General features: G+C 38.5%; 2 protein-coding genes and 1 non-coding gene across 3 annotated transcripts in view; 1 reads left to right on the top strand and 2 right to left on the bottom strand.

Moving 5' to 3' along the window:
- The window catches only part of LOC145687638 (uncharacterized), a 270,371-nt gene that overhangs the window by 133,478 nt on the left and 118,361 nt on the right, over positions 1 to 18,532 (top strand). The gene's annotated exons all lie outside the window — the stretch shown is intronic.
- LOC145687855 (carboxylesterase 5A) overlaps positions 1 to 18,532 on the bottom strand; it is a 112,104-nt gene that overhangs the window by 67,695 nt on the left and 25,877 nt on the right. The gene's annotated exons all lie outside the window — the stretch shown is intronic.
- TRNAW-CCA (transfer RNA tryptophan (anticodon CCA)) lies at positions 2,516 to 2,587 on the bottom strand. The gene has a single exon. It is a non-coding gene; the product is annotated as a tRNA-Trp (tRNA).

The raw sequence follows: 18,532 nt of genomic DNA, 5'->3' as shown, positions 1-18,532 counted from the left end.
CGTGTTACAAACAGTTGAAGATAGAAAACTGCAAGCGCCAGATGTTCGGTGAGACAGAGAAGAGGCTATACCACTCGGTCAGTGGTGGAGGAAGCCTCAGCTGTTTTGTTATGTTCTGCAGTCTGCTCGCGCATGAGCTTCTACACAGCAGTAAAATACTACTGTTTGTAGTCTAACCGCAAATGGCGGCTGTTGACGGTAATGAAGATGATTGTGTAGTAAAACCTAAACAACGTTTACGAAACAGTGGTGATTGGAAGAGAAATGTTGCGAAAAGACTGAGGAACAGTGGTGAAAGTTATGTAAGTGATAAAACCAACAAACACGTGGCAGCAAAAAGACATAGGGGAGGATGTGACTGTGTCATAAAGAATGCACAAGCCAAACAAGGTTGGTGTGAGTTTCATACATTGACAGACGTGGACAAAGATAACCTTTTCATAAGATTTTATAAGTTAGGTGACTATGACTTGCAAAATTCATTTTTGTGGGGAGTTATCAAGCAAAGTGACTGTAAATGTGCATGCAAAAACAAACGTACTGATATGAATAAGTCAAGAAGAACACAAATATTTACGTATTATCTGAAAAACGGAGATGGCAAAGGTGTTAGAGTGTTCTTAAACTCTTTTTTGGACATTTTTGCAATCTCGAAAAAAAGGGTCGCAGTTGTCAAGGCTGGAGAGAAGACTACAGCAACGGAGCCTAGTCTGTTAGGCGCAAGTGACGAAGATAATAAAGAGCATAACCTGTCACTTAATCGCGTAAGCCTATTTTGCCCCATACGGACAAATATGAAAAAGCTTGCACTCTCAAACTGATTTTGTTATCAACCACATCAAAAAGTTTCCTCGCCACTATAGTAGGAAAAAAAACCGAAAAGCTTTATTCGCAGTGTGCCATCTGTCAGTGAAATGAACAGACTTTACTTAAACGATCTGGTGATGATATAGGGCCGCCTGTTAAAGATGAAAAATACCTGTCTATTTTCAAAACAAAATTTAACGTTGGATTTAAACTGCCCATATCAGACTCTTGTTCAGTGTGCGACGAATGGAAGTTTAGGGACAACGAGCTTATTCCTTATTCCGTTCGCCTTCATCAGCTTAAAGCAGAACAAGGATATAACTTGCTTTCAGATGCTACCAAGAACTTGCGAAGTCTTACTTATGAGTATTGTGTCATTACGTATGACTTGCAACAAGCAATGCCGCTACCTAAAATTCCTACTGAAAAAGTATTTTATTTAAGGCAGTTATGGGTTTATAACTTAGGTTTTCATGTTTGCAACACTAACAAAGGATTTATGTGTATGTGGCCAGAAAATACCACTTCTCGTCGTGCCTGTGAAATTGGGTCTTGCGTGTACAAAGTCCTCTTGAACACACACATCACGGAAAACAAAACAAAGTTGTGGTTCTTTTCAGACTCTTGCAGTGGGCAAAATCAGAACATGGTGGTTTTTACTTTATATTACATTTTGGTCCATATTGGAAAATTTGATGAAATCATTCATTCTTTTCTTGTTCCTGGCCACACGCTCATGCCTAGCGACAGCGACTTTTGGTGTGATAGAGAAAAAGGCACGGAAACAATACTACCTTTTTTGTGTCGATGACTGGAAGAAAGTAGTCACAGAATGTAGGGTGAAAGATCCCTTTACAGTCATTGACATGGACATCTCAGACCTTCTAAACCTAAAACTGCTGTTAAATACAGTAGCAAAGAACAATACCAGTGTTGACAACAAAAACGTTGGCATCACAATTGCGACAGCAGTGAAAGTAACTAAAAGCAGCCCAGGATACATTCATTTCATAAACGTCATTTTAGCAACAGTGGGAGGATCTCAACATTTCAATGTTGCCACTAAATAGCAAAGACGTATTTCCAGAATGAAAGAATCGTCTTTCGTTTCTTTGTACGTGGAAGTGATTTTTTTAAAAAAAGCCCTCCCTTCCAAACCTACACAAACTGGGACGACAAACATATCCTTCCACCAATTCCAAACAAACCAACATTTAGAGATTTTTTTCGTTGACTCACTGGACAGTTCCAGCTGATGACCCACGATGCGCACGAAGTGGCAACAGCGTACCACGTGCTTCTCCAAATATCAATTTGTTTCTAGTTTTGAAAACATTATAGTTGCCCATCGGTGGTCCACCGACGTTTACGGCATGGGGAAGGCATATACTAAGTCTCATTAAAATCGAATAAGTTTTACAAGGGTTGGTGAAACAGACAGACGGACACACAGAGACATATATAAGCCTTATTTACGCTTATTTCAGGTGGAAAAATAAAGGCTGCGCAACAAGGTGTGCGCGTATAATTTCTCTTGAGAAATTTCCTCTATATATGGTTTTGCCAGGTGTAAATAGTAAGTGTGGCTCGGGTCTGAGTGAAGGCAGCTTATACCTTGAAAGTTTTCATTTCATTTTCATTTTTACTTTAATAAAAACCCTTGTCATTTGTCACTGACTGAAATAAAATTATTTGAAAAATTACCTCTTGACCCCGACGTGATTTGAACACGCAACCTTCTGATCTGGAGTCAGACGCGCTACCGTTGCGCCACGAGGTCACTTCAATTAAATCCTGAACTACTCTTCAGTAAATCATCGCCATTCTCACATTCTTGTATTTTCATGTGACGTATTATCAATGTTATTTTTTGTTTCTGATAATTTCCTATTCTATCATATCGAAATGTATACACAATACTTATTTAAAAATAGTTGAAGTCAGATAATGATAGAAGCTTCAAGTTGCGTGCAACTGAGACATAACATTCACATCCATATTACAACCCTCCTATTGATGTATTGTATATATTGTTCTACATACTAGCATAAACGTCAATCCTGAAGGGACCAGGGAGCCAGGACCTTTAACAACCCGAACAGAGCGAAAAAGATATTGCAGAAAGAGGAGGCAGGAACGAGATAGGTGGAATTCAATAAAACTGACAGAGCCAGCATACTCATGAATGAAATCTGAGTTTTACGCCCCACAGTTATACCGGGTAGGCTAAAGGAGACGGTGATAATGAGAAATGAATGAAATGGTGGTATGAAGAAAGTGAGAGGAAACGGGAGAACCCCGAAAAATCCAAGTACACGGTGTTTGTCCACCACAAAGTTCTCTTGGCGCTAGCTGGGATTGAACCAGGGACCCCAGTCACCACAGGTGAACGCTCTACTACTGAGCCACCGCGGCCTCCATACTCATGAATGCTCAACAGAAAATACAAAATACACTGACGTTCAACTGTTTCCCGTCCAAACAAATCTTTGACGTTGAAAATTTATTGGGTTGTCTTTCTTTAAATTTACACATGACGTGCCACGCCTGCGCCTTTCCCATGTCGTGCTCTCAAAGAGAAACAAGCTCGGTCGTAGCTCGTCGGCCGCGATTCTTGAGTTGAGTTGATTTTAGTTTAGCGTCCCTTTCAGCAGCGAGGCTATATGAGACGTGCACCTACTGATTAACGTGGAATCCGAACCACATGAGCTCCCGCCGGGAATCGAACCCGGGTCTTCCACGCCAAAGGCGAATACGCTAACCGCTTAGCCACGGATGAGCTCGGCCGCGATTCTTGTGCTTTCTTCAGAGCACACGAGGCAAGACGAAGACGAAATTTTCCTCCGAGCAATCCGTCTTGGAAAATGGTGTAGAAACAGCAGCGGGACGGGACGTGTGTGAATTGTCGCGGCCGTGGACGGACAGAGCATGGCAGGGGAGCGGTATGAGGACGGCATCCTTGTGTGAATCAGCCTTTAGTGTGTTTAGGATCCAATCAATCACCTTAAGCGAGGCAAAACATATGAAACTCGTGTAACATATATAAGTACAGGAGAACAAGAACATTTAATAGCCAAATACATTCTGGTTCTCTGGTACATAGTTAAAAGGAAGTTCCGATTTCTTCCGGTAGATGTTAACAAATGAATGGACATTTTCTTCCATCTAACGACAAGATGTGTAGTTATTACTACTTTTATTCAAATAGTAGAAAATGAGGTATGAGTAGCTACGGATAAAATCAACGTTACCCGTGAAAATGTTAACGAATTCATTTTAATAACAGACTCCGGTGTGATAATTGCTCTGGTTATCTATTGCAAAAATGCAGAATTCAAACATTCGCTTTAATTCAAGACGTTTCCCTGGCCCCAAAAACTACGAATTCGACACAAATCAGTCATTTTTGACATTTTATTTTTCACCTCTCTCCAACTCTACCCTCTGCCGAGGGACGAACTTGGACTTAAACGGCATTGGAAGAGTCACTATTCATTTTAGTGACCCCAAAAACTATGGATTACACACTAACGTCGGTAATTTTGGTTTATTTTTACATGCCACTCCTTAAAACTCTCACCACTTGGGATGTCTTAATTCTACAATAACTTTTCCAGATTGAAAATCGCATGTCAACCAAGTTTGGTTAACGTTGCTCCAAACGTTCCGGAGTTACTGAAATATACGGTCATCCAAATACATATACGGCTTTGGCGTTGCCCCTGTAGATTCCTAATACAGCTGACATGTCTCTTCATGACTGAACTTGAGATCAAATGTCATCGAGATTATAACCTAACAGCATGACGAACCCAAACCATGGATTCGGCACCAATCTCAGTAATTTCAGACATTCTATTTTTCACCCCATATCACCCCTCATGCCAATGGGGGCTGAGGTTAACTTTAGCGCTATCGGGAGTGTCATTATTAACCTTAGCGACATCGAAAACTATGGGTTAGACACTAGTATCCATCGTTTTCGATATTTTACATATCACCTTTATCCCCCCTGGGTGTTAATGGGAGCTTAAATTGGACTTAAATGGCATCAATAGTGTCACTATTTGAACTGCTTACTGCAGAAAGCAAACATGTCCAACATTTACACATTTCCTTTTTTGGGAAGATAATGGTTTGTAATAGGGCAATGTATTGTTGGTCAATCACCAAAATGAAACTTGTCCGCTCAATAACAATGGACATCGCGATGCCTTCAACTTTCCGTTTACTGCAGAAAGGAAACTTATCCCGGACGAGTTCCCTGCCACTAGTAAATAAGACTTTGTACTTTTCCCGTTGGAGGTCACTCAACGCTCAATGATAGGGATTTCGGTATAACGCGAAAGAAGCTGAGGAAGGAGATAAACTACATAGTGGATGTTGTTGTTGAGCTCATTAAAACTTCCTCGACCATCTCCAACAAGTTTTCCATTCTTCGAATGAAAGCGACTAACTTCATTAACTTCAGTTCCTGGTGGCCTGAATTTTTAAAAAATGGCGTGTTTGAGCGATGACTTTTATGGCAAAAAAGTCTCTAAACACTTAAAAACAACTTTCAGCATTTTAAAATACCATGAGATGTACTTCTCATCTCTAAGTAAAAATAGTGTTCAGTGTAACATAAATATTGGTCGCTTAATAGTGGATACCTTTAGGCTGTGAAACTCTTCTAAACACTCTGTCCTGACATAAACAACAAGAAAATAGATGACATAAAGAAAACATTGGTCTACATACCTCAAGAAAATATGCTATTTTGGAGTTCAATAGCATCCTGGCCTATCACAAAGGAAACACGTTCTGATGACAAAGATGACTGATTAATTTGTAGTTATACAACTCACATGTTATTCAGAAATGTTTGACAGCTATGTTTTTTTCCAATAAAGGATGTTTATCAATTTCATTGTCGTTTCCTTTAATCAATTCAATCCACAATTCGTTTGAACAATGCATTTACTGCAGAAAGCAAACATGTACAAAACACAAAACAGTGTCCCTCCTCAGTCCCCATACATGATACACAAATTTTGCATGTGTATTTTAATCACGTATACATCTATCATTAAAGGAAAAATACACGTTATGGTGGAAATATCGTAAAGGTAGTTTTATTCAGTTTTTTGTATTTCCTGTAAAATTACTAAATGTGGACATGTTTGCTTTCTGCAGTAAGCGGTTCATTTATGTAAGCGACCTCGAAAGCTATGGATTCGACATTAATATCGGTTGTTTTCGATTATTTTATATGTCTTCCCTCCCCCATAGAAGTGCTAAGGGATCTTACAACAACTAGGAGCTTACCTTGAACTTAATGTAAAGTGAAACTGTCACCAATCAACTTAAGGACCCGAAAACATATGGATTCAACGCTAACATCGGTCATTTTCCCATTTTTACATGTCACCTTCCGGTAGGAGTACTAATAGGGGCTGAATTTGGATTTAAACGCATCGGAAGCGTCACTGTTCATTTCAGTGATCCCGAAAACTACATATTCGACACTAATAATGGCCGTTTTCGATCATTTTATATGCTCCCCTAGATGTGATCGGGAGGTCTTTTCCCGACAGTACTGTTTTCTAGACTGTAATATGTGAACCAAGTTTAGTTAAAAGTACTCCAGGCGTTCTAGAGTTGTGTTAGAAAACTCAAACACATACACACATCCATTTTATATTTTTAAAGTTAAGTCACACTTCAATGATCCCAATAAATATTGTACAGAATGAACAGAAATATACAGTGTATATTAAATACGTACAGAAACAATGAATAATATCTGAAGATGTCCCTGCTTGCGTTTCAAGTGATAATTCTTGGACTAAAAGTGTATCAAATGGATTAACGTTTAGAATTGTAAAATAACGTAGGCTAAGTAACTACAGCACAAATTTGTCTGCTTTAGATCAGTGGTCCCCAACCTTGTTTACCTGGCACCCCACCTCGTAAACTATTCATACTTCACGCTCCTCTCCTTTCCATGACACAGGCTGAATGTTACACGTGTACCGCCATATGCAAAGTCGTTTTGACGTATGATTAGCGTCATGCTAAAGGCCTGACTACTGCTGGAAACATATGTTAGTCGAACTCTCTTAGTATGGCACTAATCACGCGTCAGAACGACTTTGCATAAGGCCCATAGTGTTTGTGAAGTTTGTTAAAGCCACATTCTAAATGGTCACTACAAGTGCTGCTTAATTCGTAACTCAAAGTACGTTTCCTGAGCAGCTTCTACCCCGCTTTTGGGCTCTTCACCCCTCCTCTTCCGACGCCCGCAAGTTGAGAAGCACTGGTTTAGATGATAAAATCATAAGAAGATAAAGGCGAGACGAGAAATACAATAAAATTATGAATGCAAATAACCCTGACATCTGGTGATAGATTTTGGTATTTTTCTCTTTTATGTGGTGTAAAGCTAAAAATCAAGTCCTGTGAAACGCAATTTTAAGTGAGTGAACAGATACAATTTTTCTTATTAAATATTACATTCTTTTCTCGTAGTATTTGTTTTTTGTAACATTTCTTGATTTTGCTCCATGATCTTTAATTACACTTAGGATATGTAAACTTCTTTTGTGACTAAAGTCGTATGCGCTTGTTGTGTAAAATACAAGCTAAGTATAGCAGTTGATTAGTATTCGTAAGTAACAGAGAAAAAAAAAGTTTGGTACCGTGACTGTTGGCGACTATTTAGCTTATGCAACATTCATAGTTTGCACAAATTTAATAAATCGTTTGTGCGTGATGTTGCAGTGGTATCTACATAAATTCATAAGGCTGATAATAGGAGAGTGAACGTTATCACAAAATAATGTGATCGAAGATAGATGCCATTGGTTTCTGTTTTATACGGCTTCCCCACGCAAGCCGAAGATAGTAGAAAACAAATTCGTGATTTCAGAAGCTCTAATATCGGGAGTCTCCTTACTCTGAGTCGACCGTCCTTGAAAAAATTATTCATTCTAGCACGAAGATCGTTTTCCGTGCTGACCTTTCCTTACACGAAAGTTACCTCCTTGCCTGGCATTGTAAGTTGCAATGAAACAGAAATTATTAGATTTGAATATCAAATCTAGCTTATTGATAGAATTATAGTTAAATTATGGCTGTCCATAAGGATTCTAAATAAATTGTTTCCACTATTAGTAATAATTTCAGGTGAATGGCCATGCGTTACTTTGATATGTTTAATTTACTTTAATAAGAATGAAACTATAGAATATTCATGAAAGAATTATTCAAGCTAACTCGTGGCTAATATGGTTAACTTACGCGGATTTGGATCTTGGTAAAAGCTCAGATGGTTAGAATCCTACGTTAAGGTATAGGACCACGTCTCATATAGCCTTGCTGCTGAAGTAACGGGAGACTCTAATCCAACAAACTAATCAAAGAATTATTTAATGCATATTCAATTATTTATTAGAATCCATATTTTGACAAAACATTCCAAATTTTAACGCGATTTTTAAAATAATCAGCTTCCCTTACGTAGCTCCGAACTTCCCATTTCCACAGTCAGTCAATACAAATACTTGAAAAATATAGTAAAATTCGATCGTAAAGAAATAGTATTTGTAGAATAAATTTATCCGTGCAAAGTGGGTCCCTGTCACTACGGCATGGCGCGTCCTCAGGTTGCGGATGGAGGAGAAGGCCTCTAGATATAGAGGTTAGCTGCGAATATACTGAATAAGCAGTCGCGGACAGACGACTAGGAGTGGTCCTCCAGCTTGGGGGTTTGGGTACCCTAACAGCACAATTACATAGCAGGCATATGCTTATCATGTTCCCTGAGGTACATGAGAATGTGTCCAGTATGTGCCTTATATACTTCTGAGAAAGAAATCACATGGATGGCAAATGATAGTCACAGTCTATGTCCGCCCCTAGGCACATGCCTGATATACACCTGGGGAAATTGCCTAATATGTTCTAGGTATGGCCCCTATGCTGTAAGCGTCAATGAACCACAAAATTACTCCCCAAAAATATGTTAAATAGCCTATATGCGTAATGCGTTTACATTAAGGCGAGTCTAAACACTTTAAACAAGTAAAAAAAATATTTTGGGTACCCTAGGATGGGCGCAAACCACCAACCTTTGGATTACTAGCCGCGTGCTCTTTCGAGTAGGCCACAGGGGCGATAAGGAGAACGTCGCTTGTAGAGGGATAAATTATTGAGGTCTTTTGCATTCAGCTAATCAGAGTGCTCCTTTAACTGCATATATTAAGTTTGGGATCAGATAAAATCTGCTCGCCATGAAATTTTATAACAAATTGACGAGTGTCTATTTACTTTATTTCATGGTTTTTCCATATTCACTTTCAAATGAACGGCGACAATTGTCATCTAATAAAGTTGCTGCGTTTGTTGTTTCTAGTAAACATTCGCTTAGAAAAAGAAGCAACAAATGCATCAAATGTGAGAGAAGAATTTAGAACACCTAAATGGCGAATGCCTAGCACATGTGCTGTTAGAGTATCTGAAACAGTATGTACCTAAAGGACGTACCTAGAACATGACAGATATATGTCCCAGGTGACGACATAAAAACAAATGACTGTTAGATTGCGAAACTGAGACAGGTATATAAATGCTTTATTTGTGGCACATAGTTGCAAATATCAATTAGGTGTAACAAGTACCTAAAACTGTAGGTAGCTGAAGCACATACTTAGCACATGAATATCATATGTGCCAAGTGTCGGGTGCCAAAAAAGTAGCTGGGACCCTAAATGGCACATGCCTAGCACATCTTGTGCTGTTAGAGTAAGGCTAACAACCTCATCCTCTAAAAGAAGGCACTTGTTCAGAAACATTCACAGAAGCCTCGGACAAGGACTGATAATTTGGAACGACCTCAGCAAAAGAAAAAGGAAATGAAATTTGGAACATGGAATATTAGAAGTCTTTATAGGGCAGACGCGTTAAAACCATTAACGAGTAAGTTAGAGAAATACAGGATGGACTTAGTAGGAGTTCAGGAAGTTAGGTGGGAAGGTAATGGATCTGAGAATTCCGGAAATATTACATTCTTTTACGGGGAAGGAAATAAAAATCACCAATTAGGAACAGGATTTTTCGTTCACGATCAGCAATTAAGCGGGTTGAATTTGTTACTGACAGACAGTGGCGTATTTAGGGGGGTGGCTTCCGGGCTTAAGCCCCCCCCGAAATCTTACTTAGTATAGTAAAGTAAATGAAAAATCTTGCAGAATTTTCACATTTCCAGGCAAAGCCCCCCCGAAACTTAGCAAAGCCCCTCCCGAAACAAAATCGTAAATACGCCACTGCTGACAGACTTTCTTTTATTACTCTTAAGGGGATGTGATTATTGCTTTATTGTTGTTTTAAATGTACATGACCCAACACAAGATAAGGATGACGATATAAGAGACAGTTTCTGCGAAGAAGTGGAACGGATATTTGACCAACTTCCAGGACACGATATGAAAATTCTATTTGGGGATTTCAATGCGAAGGTAGGACGAGAGGATATTTTCAAACCGATTATAGGGAACGAAAGTCTGCATAAGGAAATTAATGACAACGGTGTTAGACTCGTGAGCTTTGCAACAACCAAAAACTTTATCGTGAAGAGTACGAAATCCCCACATCGCGACGTTCATAAATACACCTGGACCTCACCAGAAGGAAAAACACATAACCAAATTGATCACGTTTTAGTAGATAGAAGAAGACAATATCTAGCATAATTGATGTCCGGTCTTTAGAGGGGCTGATTGTGACACTGATCACTACTTGGTAGCAGCGATAATAAGGGAGAGATTATCGTTGATTAAAGGAAATACTCAATGTCTGACAACGTAGAGATTTAATTTAAAGAAATTAGGGGAGAGCCAGGTAAAAGAGGAATACCAGGTTGAAGTTTCGAATAGATTCTCGGATTTAGAAGATTCGGAGTGCACTAGTGTTGAGAATACCTGGATAGAAATTAGAGATAGCATTAAAATTACGGCAAAAAAATGGGACACGCAGAAATACGTAGGAACGAATCTTGGTTCGATCAGGAATGCAGTAAACTATTAGAGAAGAGAAAACAGGGAAAATTACGTTGGATTCAAACTCCGAATGGAATAACTGCATAACATTTCGTAGACATCAGGTGGGAAACTTCCAAAACAATTAGAAGAAAGAAACTCGATTTTTTTAAAGCTAAAATTAAGGAACTTCAAGATAATAGTAAAAATAAAAAAACATTCCGGACATGTATAAGGGGATTAACGAATTTAAGAAAGGCTATCAACCTCGTGTTTATATATTAAAGAAAGCTGATGGAACAGTTCTCACTGATACAGATAGGATCTTAAATAGATGGAAAGATTTCTTTGAAGATTTGCTGAACACAAAACAAAAACTAATGTGCGTGGAGAAAGGGAGATACACACAGCAGAACCGTATATTCCAGAACCCAGCCGAATAGAAGTAGAAATCGCTATAAAGAAATTGAAGAAACACAAATCTCCGGGTGTAGATGAAATTCCGGCTGAGTTAATTTTAGCTAGAGGCGAAAAATTGTGAAACAAGATACACAAACTCATTGTCCTTATCTGGAACAAGGAAGAATTTCCACAAGAGTAGAAAGAATCAATCATTGTTCCAATTCACAAGAAAGGTGACAAAACTGACTGTAATAATTACCGAGGTATTTCTCTTCTATCAACACCTTATAAAATCCTTTCAAACGTTCTAATAGCAAGATTGACCCCATACGGAGATGAATTTAGTGCGGATTTAGACGAAATCGATCAACTATTGACCAAATATTTACCATTCGCTAAATACTCGAAAAGAAGTGGGAATACAATACCTCGGTACATCAACTATTTATTGATTTTAGAAAGGCATACGATCTGGTTAGGAGAGAAACATTGTACAACGTTCTTACAGAATTTGGAATACCGAAAAAGCTAATTAGATTAATTAAGATATGCTTAAATGAATCCCAAAGTAAAGTCCGGGTAGAAAAATTTTTGTCCACGAGCTTTCACGTCGAGAATGGCGTGAAAAAAGGAGATGAGTTGTCGCCATTATTATTAACTTTGTCCTGGAATACGCTATAAGGAAAATCGAAGATAGCAACCAGGGCTTAGAGTTGAACGGTGCTCACCAAGTTATGGCGTATGCCGAAGATGTAAATTTAATAGGGGATGATAGGAGAATAATAGAAAGAAATTTATAGGTCTTATTAAATGCTTACAGGGACAAGTGTTTACAAGTAAATGCAGAGAAAAGTAAATACATGGAAGTGCATAGGGACCATAATACGGCAAATTATGGATGCCTTAAAATATTAAATAATACTTTTGATAAAGTGGATACTTTCAAATATCTAGGATTAATATTAACAAACGAAAATCATATTCACGGAGAAATTAAATATCGACTAAAAGCAGAAAATTCGTGTTAATAATCCGTTGAAAATCTCTTGTCGTCCCGAATTCTGTCGAGGAATTTGAAGCTTAAAATATATAAAACGTTAATGATGCGTGTTGTTCTGTATGGTTGCGAAACATGGTCGCTTACTCTGAGAGAAGAACATAGACTGAAAGTATTTGAGGATGAAAGTAGCTAGAATGGAAGAAAGTAGAAACGCTTTCAAAGTCTTGACTGGAAGACCAATCGGAAAACGATCATTAGAAAGATCTAGGCGCAGATGGGAGGACAACGTTAAGATGGATCTCACAGAAGTAGGAATACAAAGTAGAAACTGGATCCAGTTGGCTAAGAATAGAAGTCAGTGGAGAGTTTTTGTGAACGCGACATTGAACCTCCGGGTTCCATAGGCATAGAGTTGGTTAGTTAGTTAGAATAAATTTATAATATTAAATAATTAAAAAAGGACAGCGTCGTTAGGTATTGATTCTTTACTTATTATATTTTGATAATTCTTACAATTCCATAGATCCTATGGATAACAAACCCAATAACCCTATGGTTAACAATGATTTTAAATTTCCTTTATGTGCGCAGAAAATTTGAGAAAGTGCAAGAAAACTAAAATGTTATAAATTAAAAGCTTCAGAACGAGGTTATTGGAACTAGCTGTGCAATTATTACATAACTATCAAGTTCTTTCTTCTTCTCCTCAGAAATCTATATTTATGAATTTATTTATGCATTAAATGAACTTTGTAGTTTAACCCCCTACGATTATGCACCGAGGCTAAGGGAGACGCTCATGATCGGAATGAATAAAAATGGTGGAATGAAGAAAGTAGAAGGAAAGAGGAGAGTCCCGAGAAAGCCCACAGTGTTTGTCCACGACAAATTTCCCCAGAGCGAGTTAGGATCGAACTAAGACCCGAGTCACCAGAGGCAAGGACTCTACCATTGAGCTACCGCGAGCTGTGACACCACTGACCCCTAATCTGTATTGATATAAAACAGTAAAGCGCTGACTCACTCATCAACAGACTTACGGAAGTATTAGGTCTATAAACAACCTTGACACTTGACTTTTGCATCTTTAGACTGCAGACAAGATTTTTTTTTTTTTTTGTGAAATACTACCCCTAAGGATAGGTAGAAGGTTTGAATGTTTTTTGTCACTCGCTAAGTCTCTGAAATTGCTAAGTGTAGAACCCCGAAATTTTCTACAAATGTGACATTTATATAGCAACCTCGAAATTAGACGGGATTATGCGAATTGCGATCCTTAAGCGGAAATGGGTGTTTTAGTTCATTTTGTTTACTAGGTCTCTGAAAAACAAAGCATAGAACCATGAAATTGTGTGTTATTCACTTGCACGTATTTAACAAAAGAGATCAAAGCCGAGTTGGATGAATTTGATTTGATTTGAGTTTAGCGTCCTATTCAGCAGCAAGGCTATATGAGCGAGCTGGATGAAGTTCATGGCACATGTACAGTACACCCGTGTTTGCGATTGTTTGAGAATGGGTAAATAAGTGTAAACGTGTCCGCAAATCCACAATGTTGAACATCATTCGGGACATACAGTGGAAGTGACTTCCTCCGAAATGATTGACAAAATCCACGATATGGTTTTGAGTGATTTACGAATAAAAAGTCCACGAAATAGTTGAAGCCACGGACATATCACAAGGTAGAGTGTTTTCAATTTTGCATGAAAATTTGGGTTTGAAGCTAATCTTGGCAAGACGGGTGCCGCGTTTGTTCTCACTAGGGATGATTCCATACCGAGACCAAGTACCTGGATAAAACCTATACATCATCTGAAAGCTCTTGCCATGAGAAGTACAAAACCGTTTTCAAGTCACGGGTAAACCTGACGCTATAAGGGGTCAGTTTGTTGGTGTTTGTGACCCTATGTATGGCATATTCGACAGAAGTAAAAATAAATGTTACGATGCATCACGCATAAGCGCCTGAGCCCATCATTCTCCTTTTCTGGCTCACTGCTAGAACGTGACTAGGGCAATTGTTTGATAACATCACTTTGCATCCAGACGTACCCCTTTGATCAGTGTAGGAAACGAATTGTAATTACAATGTGGTAGATGGTTTCTCTACCACTGGATGTATATCCATGTAACGTGGCCTTATCATCATTCGTCATTAGGGAAAATATAATGTGGACGTATTCCTCTCTAAAGGACTCCAGTTTGTCAGTGTTGCCAACCAATTGTAAAAATGAGAAGGTGTAAAACAGTTCCGTACGATAATACGTTTATACACCAAGCTTGGGAGAAACATCACACGGCACTAGAGCAAAAGGACATTGAATGTAACCGTCTTCCAACCATTCTAGGTTGTCAGTGTTGCCAACCAAGTGAAAAACATCACAATGTTGCAAATGACGTGCGTGCCGTTGAACAAGTATATGACAAATGCGACATAAGAAGCATTGAACAATGGAAATATAGTGTGAGTGTCCCCGTCTTCGAAGCACCCTACTTTAGCACTGTTGAGAACCAACGCGAACATTCAAGATTTTTGCATGAAGTCTACAGCATTGGCGGATATAACTAGACTGTGACCCATGCTAAGTTTTCCATTGACTAATGTTGCTTAAGTCACGTTTGTTATATATTCTTTCAATGGTACGCCCACCATTTGCAAACATTGTGATGTTTACACTTAGTTGGAAACACTGACAACCTAGAATTGTTGGAAGACGGTCACACTCAACATCTTTTTGCTATAGTATTGCGTGATGTTTCTGGCAAGCTTGGTGTATAAACGTATTATCGTACGGAACTGTTTTACACCTTCTCATTTTTACAATTGGTTGGCAACACTGACAAATTAGGATCCTTGAGAGAGGAATACGTTTACATTATATTTTCTCTAGTGAAGAATGATGTTTATGTCACGTTACATGGATGTACATCCAGTGGTATAGAAACCATCTACCACATTGTAATTACAATTCGTTTGCTACACTAACCAAATGGATACGTCTGGATGCAAAGTGATGTTATCAAACAATTGCCCTAGTCACGTTCTAGCAGTGAGCCAGAAAAGGAGAATGATGGGCTCAGGCCCTTATGCGTGATGCATCGTAACATTTATTTTTACTTCTGTCGAATATGCCATACATAGGGTCACAAACACCAACAAACTGACCCCTTATAGCGTCAGGTTTACCCGTGACTTGAAAACGGTTTTGTACTTCTCATGGCAAGAGCTTTCAGATGATGTATAGGTTTTATCCAGGTACTTGGTCCCGGTATGGAATCATCCCTAGTCAGTGCAGAATAAACGGAATCATGCAGTTCATTTAGAGGCTAGTTTGGCGCTTTTTCGTAGCAATCCCGAGGAGTTTCTGCATCGATACATAACAGTGGACAAAACATGGATACACTCTGAAAACAAAGGAACAGTCAAAATAGGCGATCCAGCTCCAAACAAGGCGAAGACAGTGAAATTGGCCGACAAGGTGATGGCCACATTTTTTTGGGAGGGGGAGATACACGCGGAATCATCTACAACGTTTACTTGGAAAAAGGACAAACGATAAATGAGAGTATTACGCGTCATTATTGGAGCGGTTGAGATAAGAAATCAAGAAAAAAGTACTAATTTGACAAAGAAAAAATCTCTTACATTAAGACAAGTTTTGATGGCGAAAATTATGGAATTAAAATTCGAATTATTAGTACATCCACCGTAATCACCAGATTTGGTCCCGAGTGACTGCTTCATTTCCAAACTTGAAAAATAGTTCGGCGGAAGCAGATTCACGTCAAACGCGGAGGTCATTGCTCAAGGAGATGCCTATTTTGAGGACCTTTCGAAATCTTTACAAAAGTTGGAGCAAATCTGAGAAAAATGTGTCGAGCTAAAAGAAGACTATGTTGAAAAATAAAAGAAATCTACCCAAAATGATTTCTGAGAATTTATTGAACGATCTTCGTGTATCTATGAATAATTGCCTCTGAATGTTCAGAATATGTGATTGCTGCACTGAGAAAAAAACATGTATGTGGCGTACGTAAAATCGTATGTTACAATTGTAAATCCTGTAGTTTTTGGACTTAACGTACAGCAAACGTATAAGTGAAAACGCATGTTTTATAATCCTTTCTGTAGGTACTTTCCGTATGAAACAATATAGGCGGTCAGGATCTCACATACAAATGGACGTATAATATATAGCTGACGAAGATAACATACATATATGTATGTAATATAAGGAAGACTGTTAGATATCAGACATCCTGCAACGGCATGATGTAACATCTAAGGACAGTGCCTATGTAACACACGGATAACGTATGCTCTGTACTGATTTCTGTAGTAAGCAAGAGGATTCCGTATATTTTGTATAGTATACCACTGTCCGGAGAACGGATTTTTCTCAGTGTGATACTGTAAAATAGTTCTGTATTCTCTTAAATTGCTGTTGCAATTAACAGTTGAGAGAATTAGTGTAATAATAATAATAAACGCTAAAATCATAGTTTTAAGTAGTAATCCATTTTCATAAATTGCTAATACTTCACATCAAAAATTTTAATGTATATATAATGTGAGCCAGTTTTGCGAGCATTGAACCTAAAACGTTGCAAGTGTCCCTCGTAGAAGTGACACCGACCTTTCTTATTGATACATGGTGTTGCCAGTCTGTTCACGAAAGTGCTGTCGTGTGCTGGACGACGTGAAAGTAGCTTACGTCAAGCCAGCTGACATCGCCATATTTCTTCAGATCGTTCATCACGCAAATTCTGAATAATGTGTAAATGATAAAGGGGTAGGGGTGGGAATTGCAATTCAAGAGGTAAAATATTACATCTGAAAATGATTAGAGAAATCTGCTGGTGCACTCATTTTATGCAATATGGCGGTCGTCCTACTCCATGCTTGATGATAGTACTCACACTCAACATCATAAAATTTCTTGCTAAACAGTTTACAAGTACTGTGTGTCACAGTTAGGAGAACAAAAAGAGTAATATGTACAATGTGCTTCTTGATTGGTTGATTGAATTTAAGTTAGCGTTCGTTTCAGCAACGAGCCTTTATGAGACAAAGATCTACAACTTAACGTGGGATCCTGAATCACATTAACTCCTACTGGGAATCGAAATCTTTCAGTTTAACGTCCTACGATTATGCCTGTTAGACTAAGGAAGACGGATGGAATGAGCGTGTGGGAAGAAACCTGGGGACCGGACGAGCAAAGTACGCACCAGAATAAGCGCGCTATCACTGAGCCACCGTTCCCCCATTTACGAAATATGAACAAAATCGCCTGACTCGTGAGTCGTTTTTGAGAAATCGTTAGAAAAGAACTCACCCAAAGAGTAAACTACCTCTTCTCCATTTTCCCAGAGAAATGACATATCACAGCATAGGGTTGCTAATGAAATATTGAGGTATGAATTTGAACAAAATCGTGAGAACCGTTTTCCAAAAAACTGCAATTTTCAATTTTCACCCATCAGTAAACTATCCTTAATTTTAGGAGTATCCTACACCATCCTACAGCTTATGAGTCGATAGTCTTTTAGGTTCTCCACTCATGGTTTCATGATTACTCGTACACTGCCAACAGTTCTTAACTCTTACCAACCACCCTACACCCTATGAGACTATGGTCTTTTAGGTTCTCCACTCGTGGATTTATGACTACTCGTAAACTCCCAACACTCCTTAACTCTTACCAACCATTGTACATGCTATAAGTCTATGGTCTTTTGCTAATCCACTCGTGAATTCATGACTACTCGTACACTACCAACACTTCCTAACTCTTGCCTATCCCCTCCTTCCGTCCCTGTCTCTTACCAATTATCGGTGTACATCCTCCGAGAAGAGAAACGTCTCCCGACGTTATGCAAGAGCCAGGAGGAAATTATTATAAGTATCTATGAATTAGCAATTACGAGTACACACGAAGAAAATAATTGCCAGTTATACAAGTCTGAATTACTTTTTCAAAAATATGGACAAATATACACTCCCGTGCTCTTCTTCTCCATATATTATGCTTATTTTTTATACATAGTAGATGCCATTGGAGTTACATAGTACAAACTAAAATGACATCTGTGAAGAGAAATTCTTTGTAAATTCTTCTCATTCCGTGCTGCATTCACTTGATCAGAAGATAATACAATTATATGAAGAAACACGAAACCTCCGATGCTGACACGCACCTTAGCTAAAGCAAACTTAATTGTAACGCTTGTTTCTACCTGAATGTATCTTCATTGTTTTCACCCATTTCCATGTAGACGCAGAAATTTTGCTTTCACTAGA

The sequence above is a fragment of the Thermobia domestica genome, chromosome 6, assembly GCF_964235325.1.
Source record: "Thermobia domestica chromosome 6, izTheDome1.hap1.1, whole genome shotgun sequence".
In the NCBI taxonomy this organism is placed as follows: domain Eukaryota; kingdom Metazoa; phylum Arthropoda; class Insecta; order Zygentoma; family Lepismatidae; genus Thermobia; species Thermobia domestica.
Note: the sequence above shows the minus strand (reverse complement) of the source record. Positions and strands in the feature narration are given on the sequence as shown.